Source organism: Clarias gariepinus, chromosome 5 (assembly GCF_024256425.1).
Source record: "Clarias gariepinus isolate MV-2021 ecotype Netherlands chromosome 5, CGAR_prim_01v2, whole genome shotgun sequence".
NCBI classification, from domain to species: Eukaryota; Metazoa; Chordata; class Actinopteri; order Siluriformes; family Clariidae; genus Clarias; species Clarias gariepinus.
In genome coordinates this window covers 39,708,580-39,718,893 of record NC_071104.1, presented here as the reverse complement: position 1 = coordinate 39,718,893, position 10,314 = coordinate 39,708,580, and positions in this window count along the sequence as shown.

The following is a 10,314-nucleotide window of genomic DNA, read 5'->3' as shown; positions in this document are numbered from 1 at the left end:
TATAAGTTACATATTTTGCATTCCACAGAAAGTCTGCATAAAATAAATGAAAAGTGCATTTTAAGAAATAGATAATTTTCAGTACAAACAGTAACAAACATAAAATATGAAAACTTTAAATCATGCATGTTCAAGTCAGTGTACATAAATAAATGTCTTTTCATATTGTGAGCAAGGTAACATCATCTCTGTGGTGTGAACACTCTGGTGTTGTTGAAGAGTACTCGTTTGATTAAAACTCTTCCGACACTCTAAGCACTGATACGGCTTCTCTCCTGTGTAAAGGCGCTGGTGATATTTGAGGTTACTTTTCTGAGTAAAATTTTTACTACATTGTGAGCAATGATAGGGCTTCTCTCCTGTGTGAACGAGCTAGTGTCTGGTAAGAGTACTGTAGTGAGTAAACCTCTTTTCGCACTGTGAGCACCGATGCGGCTTCTCGCCAGTGTGAATGCGCTCGTGTCGCTGGAGATGACTCTTGCAAGTAAAACTTTTCCCACACTGTGAGCAATTATACAGCCCTTCTCTAAAGTAAGTGCACTGATGTTTTCGAAGAGTACCTTGCAGAGGAAGACTTATTCCACATTGTGAGCACTGATACAGCTTCTCTCCTGTGTGAAGGCGCTGGTGTCGGTCGAGAGTACACTGCTGAGTAAATCTCTTCCCACACTGTAAGCAGGAAAAAGGCTTCTCTCCTGTGTGAAGGAACTGGTGGTTTTTGAGATTACATTTCTGAGCAAAACTCTTTCCACACTGTAAGCAGTGATACGGCTTCTTTACCGTGTTAATGCACTTATGTGATTTGAGGGTATTCTGATCAGCAAAACTTTTTCCACAGTCTGAGCAGTGATCAATTTCATTCCATATATCATTTTGAAAAGTAAGAGTATCTGATGGTATGGGTTAACTGGAGCCATTTGAGAAGATAGGAAGCTCATGTTTAATCTCTCCTCATTCCCGCAGTTTCAGATATTCTTTGCAGTGACATCTCTGGATGTGTTTGTCAAGATCAATTTGAGATGCATAGGAAAGAGCACAAGTAGAGCAGGAAAAGCTTTGCAACAGAATGTTGTTTAATTCTGTAGAAGTAAAAGCAGAAAAACTATTAGACATTGAACACAAAATGTAATAATAAATAAATTATAAAATGTAATTTAATGTACAGTACAGTAAATGTACAGTGACAAAATTACCCTAACACAAAATAAAACATAAAACAAGGCTTTTCAAAACCGGTCTTCCGTGGTATGTTCCACCACAACAACGAGAGCTACTACGTCACCTACATGAGAGCAAAGCACCACTAGATGGATTCATGCTCACCACAGCTGCCAAAATTGCCTCATGGCCACGGCCTCTAGAGGGCTGGCCCCGACAGGGGGTCTAGCATCCCGGCTCCTTGCACATAGGTCATCATCAGGGAGCGCCACTCTAAGACATTCTTCACACAGGAAGTGCTGTCACACTAGTGATGATTAGTGCCTGGTGATTATCCTTCGCATCGATTTTAAAATACTACTTTTGATGTTTAAACCATTAAATGGTCTCACGCCGCAGTATCTGAGTGAACTGCTAGTATCTTACGTTCTGCCACGCCTACTTCGATCAAAGAATGCAAGCGGCTTGTCAGTACCACGTATTATGAAAACTACGGCTGGGGGCAGAGCTTTTTCTTAAAAAGCCCTGAAGTTATGGAATAGTCTTTCAATTAATGTTCGGGACTCAGACACAGTCTCAGTATCTAAGTCTGGGCTTCAAACCTATTTACTTAGCCAAGCATTTTTGTAAATAGATTTGCCTTGGGTAAAGGAGCAGATCTGGGGAACTCATGAATATCGAGTATTACGGTGAACTGGTACGTTTAGATGCTGTCTTCCTTACTCTGATAGATTACTCAGGTTTGTTGATGGTAAAGCGATCGGTCCCTCATATTTGTGTTTTCTTCTGGCTGTCCCTTTTTATTGTGCTGTCACAGTTAGTCCTACCGGAGCCCCTGCTTGCACTCTGCACTAAATATACATTTACCTTATACATTGTGTGACTGACCATACATAACTGCCTGCCACCTCTCCTCTCTCCTCTTCTCTCTCTCTCTTTCCCTCCAACTGTCTCTCTGTCAAGCTATACATGTTGCTCCTAAGCTGCCAGTGATCCAGACTCCCTCTGCCATCTGGACCTTGCCCTGGTGTCCCGCTTCTGGTTGGAGATCTCGTCGCATGGATGTCCTGTGTGGTCTGCTTGGAATGCATGTGGTGACCAAGGCCGGTTCCACTTTTCCATGAAAACGGGCCTGGTCTCCAATAACAAACTTGACTCCATATTAACTTATATGGAGTTAATTTTTTTGTTAAACTTCTGTTACACTGAACTTCCAGACTCCTAACAGTCACAGTATTCAATTCAATTCAATTTTATTTGTACAGCACTTTTAACAATTGGCATTGTCCCAAAGCAGCTTTACACAATCAAAAGAATTATTTAAGTTTGTATGGAATTTGAATGTGTATGAATCAATATGGTCAGATTGTCCTTGGTAAGCAAGCCGAGGGCGACAGTGGCAAGGAAAAACTCCCTGAGATGGTAGTAGGAAGAAACCTTGAAAGGAACCAGACTCAACAGGGAACCCATCCTCATTTGGGTGAAACAGAAAGCAGGAATTGATCTGCATTTATACTTTGTGTTAGTTAGCAGGCAGTTCAGCATAATAGTTGATGTTAATTGATGCTAATATGGAGTCCAGTTAGTTATTGAAAACTCAGGTAGACTTGTAGAATATTCCAGTCCTGAACTATTGAACAGTCAAGTCCTCAGAGAAACAGCTACCAACACCAGTCGAGGCCAGAACCATCTTCTAGGTAGAAAGAACCATCCCCAGACACGAGACGCATCCCAAAGAGACACACGGGGCATCCATGTGACGAGATCTCCAACCAGAAGCGGGGCACCAGGATGGGTCAGACAGGTCCGGAGGGCAGAGGGAGTCTGGATCACTGGCAGCTCAGGAACAACATGTGTAGCTCGACAGAGAGAGAGGGAAGGATAGAGAGGGGGAGAGAGGGAAGAGAAAGAGCAGGAGAGAGAGCAGAAGAGTAGAGATAACAGTTAGGTCTGGTCACAGTCATATAATGTATAATGTGAATGTATATTTACTGTAGAGTGCAAGCAGAGACTCCAGCAGGATTACCTATGACAGCATAACTAAAAGGGAGAGCCAGAAGGAAACACAGCCATGAGGGCTCCCTGAGATGTAAAGCAACCAATCACCTCACCGTCAACAAACCTGAGTGATCAATGAGAGTGGGGAGGACAGCATCTAAACATACCAGTTCACCATAATACTCTACGTCCATGAGTCCCCAGATCTGCTCCTTTACCTAAGGCTAATCTATTTATGAAAATGCTTGATTAAATAAATAGGTTTTTAGCCTGGACTTAAACACTGAGACTGTGTCTGAGTCTCGAACACTAATTGGAAGACTATTCCATAATTTCGGGGCTTTGTAAGAAAAAGCTCTGCCCCCAGCTGTAGTTTTCATAATACGCGGTACTGATAAGCAGCCTGCATCCTTTGACCGAAGTAGGCGTGGCGGATCGACAGAATGACAGTATGATTGCAGATGAATCCCTGCTTTCTGTTATCACACTAGGATGGGATCCCTGTTGACTCTGGTTCCTCTTAAGGTTTCTACTGCCAGCTCAAGGAGTTATTCCTTGCCACTGTCGTCGCCGTCGTCCTCGGCTTGTTCATCAGGTAATATCTTTATAGTAATATCTATGTCACCCTGGCTCAACAACAAGAATAAAATGAGCTGATAACTGGGGCTCACCCAACTCGTGCGGCACTACCTTAAATCCCCACCAAGAGCAATTTTCTGCCAATGACCCCATTGAGCCCCTGAGTTGTACCATTGTGCCGTCAAAGCCAAAGTGTCCAAATAGCTCTGGAATTGCACTATAGTGGAGTCTACTAGCTTATGGTCCAGTCCTATCATCATTGTTTACATTTAGGCATTTGGCAGACACTCTTATTCAGAGTGACTTACAAAAGTGCTTTGTAGTTTCTATCATTGAATAGATCATTACAATGGGTTACTAGGTTACTAACTAAGTACTATCAATCAAACATTTTTTGGAAAGTTTTTTTCTTTTGTCAAACCCAATTGGTCCATCTGCTAATGCAATGATTACCAGCACCTGAACCAGATTTAGGAGTTTGACACATTTTCGCTACCATGAGTATACAACCTCATGGATTGGCTGAGCTCTGGACCTCTGGAACTCTTGACCACACAAAAGTAGTCCTTACACCGAAAGCTAAAGAAAAAGGCATTCAGCAGAGAAAATGTACACTGGTAATATAGGGTCCTCCCTGTGGCCTGTGGTCACCCAGAAAAAGTGCAGTGGACCACAGAAACAGAGCCTGCATTCCAGAAACTGAAACCCACCTCATCAGTTTCCCAATTCCCCTAAACCCTGACTTTGATCACCGATTTCAATGCATATGGACACTTACAGGAAGAACATCCCATCCTGTCTGTAAGCAGAAAACTCACGCCAGCTAAACAACCCCACATGATAGTAGAGCGAGAGGCCCTTGCCATCAAATATGCTGTAGGAGTGCTACATAACTGGCAGGATTGTACTTCATGCAGATCACAGACCACACGTCCTTGCAGTAGACAGTAAAGGGTAAAGACCCTGTGGTTTCTCTCAATGCAGGATTACTTAATCATCCTACACCAACACTTAATCATCATCACTTAATGCACGCTACAAGCTCTAAGCTGTGGGAGGGAAATAGTACTGTAACGGCCAACACCTATATTGAAACAGACATGAAAGTGCACATTCAGCACCAGGGCCAGCTCCTTTACATACGATGGAGGGTCAAGGTGCCATAAATCACCAAGTTTGGCACTGCATGTCCCCACATAGTTCCGCTGTCATGATTCCTTTATAAAAGGACCATCAAATAGTCCTTTTGTGAAGGAACATTGAGTAAGGTATTCTGGTCCTACTCACTCATGACTCTTTGACCTTGCCAAACTATCGCCACCATCAAAGGCCTAAGGTTGCGCCACCTGCCCTCTTCACTCATATTTTTCACAAATTACAGTCAACCTTGTACCCTTGCCAGTTTTCTAAATAAAAGATCACTTTTCCCACCAATCTGTGTGTCTATGTGTCTGTTTCTGGCTCACTCCACTCTGTTAGCTTTACATTATAACAGGTGACAAATATTTTTCATACAAAAGGTCCCTAAATATGGACAAGGTTCCAAGCAATGCTCTCAAACCGTCGCAATCATTAAGCCTTGACTTAAAATCTACTGATTTATTCAGCCATTTTTTCCCAATAGCTTTTTTCCAGGATAAAGGTGTAGATCTTTTATTACTTTTTATAGTCAGGCTGTATGTTACTCCTCCTGCCTAAAAGAAATCTCACCTTCCTTAACTCTTGCCTTCTCCACTTTAGAAGTGGAATATAAATATATAAATATAATTGAATAGAACTGGACTAATTTGCAGTAAGTAAGAATAGACTTTACCATCCATGGAGGACTTTTTGTTCCATAGGTAGGAAGTTCTTTGGCATATACCTCTTCATACCACACTAAGAGCTCCTGTCCTGGGTTAATGGCTCGACAGCACTGATACAGAAATGCCACAAGATTTTGTTCATCATGACGAGCGCAATTCACATACTGTTACGTGCAGGTGTAGCGCACGTATGTGCGCATGCGTGGCTGCTGGTGCCGCTCTCTCTCTCTCCCTTTTTTCTTTCTCTTTCCCTCGCTTTCCTTGTTACAGGAAGTCCTGCCCTGATTGAGCGTGCCGTGACTTGCAACCGGGATTGGCTGGCCCTGGAGCAGCATGTCCTTTTAAGCTGTCCGATGAAAGCCGGAAGCGCTCTGATGTTGGTTTTTTGTGAGATGTTGGCTTTGTGTGTGCTTTTGGGTGTTATAAGTGTTGGTTTTTGTTTCTATCTTTATTTAATTGTTTTTTTGTTGTAAATATTGTAAATAGCCTTTTTGTTTGTATATACGTTCTTTTTTCTATGGAAGCAGTAAGGGTTGGGTTTTTGGTTTATAGTTTTTCTTTGTGTAGGTTAGTTAGCTTTATGGGAGGAGATAGGGACAGGGTTTTGTTTATTGTTTTGGCCTTGGCCCAACCCTGAAGCCAAGAGCTTCCTGTGTATGTGTGCGTGTGTGTGCATAAAAGAGAAAAAAAATAAAAAATACAAGACCACGCACACTTAAACCTGGTTGTAGAGGTTCTTTTTAAAAAATTTTATTTTGTTGCGTCTCTGAACCCTAGACCGGGGGTCGTAACACATATCTACAAAAATTTGGCAAAAAGGCCAAAAAATGTCAAAACTCAAATCATAGTCACAGACCAGAAGAAAGCATGAGGCAGATGGATGGGAGAAAAAAAAAAATTGAAGTTTATTAAAGTCCTTTAAAAAAGACCCAACAACTGGAGCATTCCTCACCTCATCAAATTTGCATAAACTTTTCTTGCACCATCTATGTATTCTTTACACTGCCTGCTTCTGTAGATCTGTAGAAAAAAACATTTCTATTTTCTTCTATAAATCAATCAATGTCTTAAAATCTGACATAAAAACTTGTGCCAAATCAAATGATGTGAATCACTAAGAGGACTTCCATACTGCATCGGTCATGGGTTAACAACAACCACCACCGGTGCTGTTGACCTACATGGTGCTGGTGGAAATTGGGCTACTGTTGGTCGAAAAAGGAGAGAAGTGTAGCGAATAACAGGGCTCCCAGAGAGAGAGAGCAATCCAGGGATCACAGTCCAGACACCCTCTCCCAGCATGCACGGCGCCATCCTGATAACCTTATCTGGTTCGCTATCTTAAGGGGGACATCTGTAAAACTAAGAAACTTTACAAGACCAGATGCTTTGAAGAAGACCCCGAAACCAAGGGTGTAAATTAGCGATTCGGTAAACAAAGCAGATAGTTTTACAGCTTAACCCCAAGCTGGGGTGGGGGGGGGGTTGGGGTGTATCACACCTGGACACTCTCTTGACCTCCGGAAGACATGCCTTTTAATGAACAAAGGCATACGGCATGGACACTATTTTTAAACATCGTTACAGTGTGCCAGTAGGGCAAAACTTATTTACATATATTTATTCAGTGTCTTTTCTTCCTGTGTATATGTTTGATTATTCTGCATAACTTTAAAAGGTGTAATCAGAATTTACAAACCCCTTTTATTAGATAAAGGAAGGAGTGAGTGGGTAAAATATATAATGTTTGATGTCAATCTAAAGCTGGCTTTATTCCAAGAATGTTGGTGAACACGGGAAATTGGTAGCATGAACCAAGCTCATGCAAAATTACTTCATAAAAACTCCAACCGGATGGGTCCCACGTGACAGCCGAAACACTGTGCTAATGTATGCACAAAAGGAAGAACCACGTGAGGCCGTGGCTAAGCCCCGCAACCACATCCGATTGGACCAATCACCCGTGGGATGGACTGACCCCGAAGGGACAAAAACCCTAAGGAGTAAGAGTTCAAGAGTTGAGGAGTTGAGAAGTTAACATCACAACTGCAACCTACAACATCTTCCAAGCAGCTCGGGCTCCTGCACTTGCGGCGATACGAGACTCTCAACGAGACTTCGTGCCAGAACTCCAAAGTCCCGCAATGAAGGAAACCCCAGGAGAAGTACCAGAGCGCAGCCATCGGTAACCAGGCAACCAACGCCTCACCGAAGGGCTTTCCCGACAGACGTCATCTCTACAACAGCGCACCAACCAATCAGCAACGCCGTGATTCCCTTCGCTGGAGGCGAACCAACGAATGAGAACGAAACATGACGCAAGTAAACAAACAAAGCTGCATACCTTGCTGAAATTGGTGCTCGTTTTATAACTGAACCGTAAGATTAAACCCAAGACTCTGCTTTTGTGACTTTCGTTGATCTAGTAAACAGTACTAGAATAACTTTATTAAAGTTTCACCTTCCAAACTGTTTGCATGTGTGCGTGCATTTAAGTAGTGTAGTTTCATGTATCGTAGATTAGTCAAATAAATTCTCGCTCTTTATAAAGAACTGTTGTCTTGGTCATGAATTTTAAAGTCTAAACATTTGTGATACATAATTGTCAAATACTAGATTTTGTGTTATCCTTATTGGCCACGTGATACACTAAATTGTGCTAAACGGTGGACGGGTAGTCGATAAACTGTACATTATAAATTGTTGTTTGAGTTAATCAAATTAACCCGAATCGATAAAGATTCGAAACAACTCTGACCCAGAGCTAAACGTTACATATTAATGGTGAAGGATGTGTTGGCATTGTATCCACATTAAAATGCCTACATTTATTGGTGGACAATGCGACCGTCATTTGTTGTCTTTATTATGTAAACCCTACATATAATGGTGGAGAATGCCGGCAGTCCTTCATTGTCATTATTACGTTAAAAACCCTACAGGAGGAAGGCGTGTTCGTAGGCAGAAAGAGAAGAGGAAAGGCAAGAGTGACATTAGGGACTTTAAATGTTGGGACTATGACAGGGAAGGCAAGAGAGTTGGTTAACATGATGCAGAGAAGGAAGGTAAATATACTGTACTGTATTGTGTGTCCAGGAGACCAGGTGGAAAAGTATCAAGGCTAGAAGCCTAGGAGCAAGGTTCAAGTTGTGGATAGAAAAGGAAATAGAATAGGAGTTATCCTAAAAGAAGAGTTCGTAAGAAATGTTCTAGAGGTGAAAAGAGTATCAGACAGGTTGACGAGTCTGAAGTTAGAAATTTATGGTGTGATGTGCAATGTTGTTAGTGGTTATGCACCACAGACCCTGAAACAGACTTTTCTAACTCACAGGTAGGATGTAAGTTAGAAAAGAAGAAGAAAAAAAAGGACAGATGGCCTTCTACATTCCAGTGGACTTTGCAAACAGGATGGAAATGGCAGTAGTGAATACTTTCTTCCAGAAGAGGCAGGTACATAGGGTGACATATAAGAGCAGAGGCAGAAGCACTCAGGTGGACTACATCTTGTGTCGACGTTGTATTCTGAAAGAGATCAGTGACAGCAAAGTATTGGTAGGGGAAAGTGTAGCCAGACAACACAGGATGGTGGTGTGTAAAATGACCATGGTGGTGAGGAAGGTGAAGAAAACAAAGGCAGAGCAGAGGACAAAGTGGTGGAAGTTGAAAAGGAAGAATGTTGTGCAGTTTTTAGGGCGGAGTTACGACTCTGGGTTGTCAGGAGGTGCTTTCAGACAACTACAGGTGATCAGGGAGACACATAGGAGAAAACTTGGTGTATCATCAGGAAAGGGAAAAGTGGACAAGGAAACTTGGTAATGGAATGAAGAAATCCAGGAGTGTATACAGGGAAAGAGGCTAGCAATAAAGAAGTGGGACACTGAGAGGACTTAAGAGAATAGAGAAAGGAGTACAGGGAGATGCAGCGTAAAGTGAAGGTAGAGGTAGCAAAGGCCAAACAAAGAGCATATGAGGACTTGTATGCTAGGTTGGATAGTAAGGAGGGAGTTGTGGATCTGTACAGGTTGGCGAGGCAGAGAGATAGAGATGGGAAGGATGTGCAGCATGTTAGAGGGATTAAAGATAGGGATGGAAATGTACTGACAGATGCCATGAGGGTGATGGGAAGATGGAAGGAGTACTTTGAAGAGTTGATGAATAAGGAAAAATGAAAGAGAACGAAGAGTAGAAGACGTGACTGTTGTGGAGCAGGAAGTAGCAAAAATCAGTAAGAGTGATGAGGAAGGCGTTAAAGAGGATGAAGAGTGAAAAGGCAGTTGGTCCTGATGACATACCTATGGAGGTATGAAAGTGCTTAGGAGAGGTTGCAGTAGAGCATAGGTCAGCAATTAGTGGTCCGCAAGCAAAAACATCTTTCCCGTGAGATTGTTTGAACTAGAGAATAAAAATACTGTGAATAAATTATATTTTTTTTTTAATCGGACTGACAGTCTCAAAAAAGCTCTTTATTTGGAAACCTAATTTTTCAGAACAGAAATATTTCAATCGATCTAAATTCTTATTTGTTATATCTGGATACGAGGGTGAATAAGCGCATCAGCGAGGTGCAGAGCGAACGCTTAACATGCAAAAACAAATGACGTCGTCTTGTGCTTTGCGAGCACTCAGGACGCTTTTAGAGATGCGCTAGTTACATTCTATTGGGATGTGAGACCTCGCACCAAGATCCTGTTGCTGTGTGCATAAGCACCTTTCAGGGCTTCGATCTTGCGCTTTAGTGCCTCTGTCTTCTGAGGGAACGCAACCTTGAAGTTAG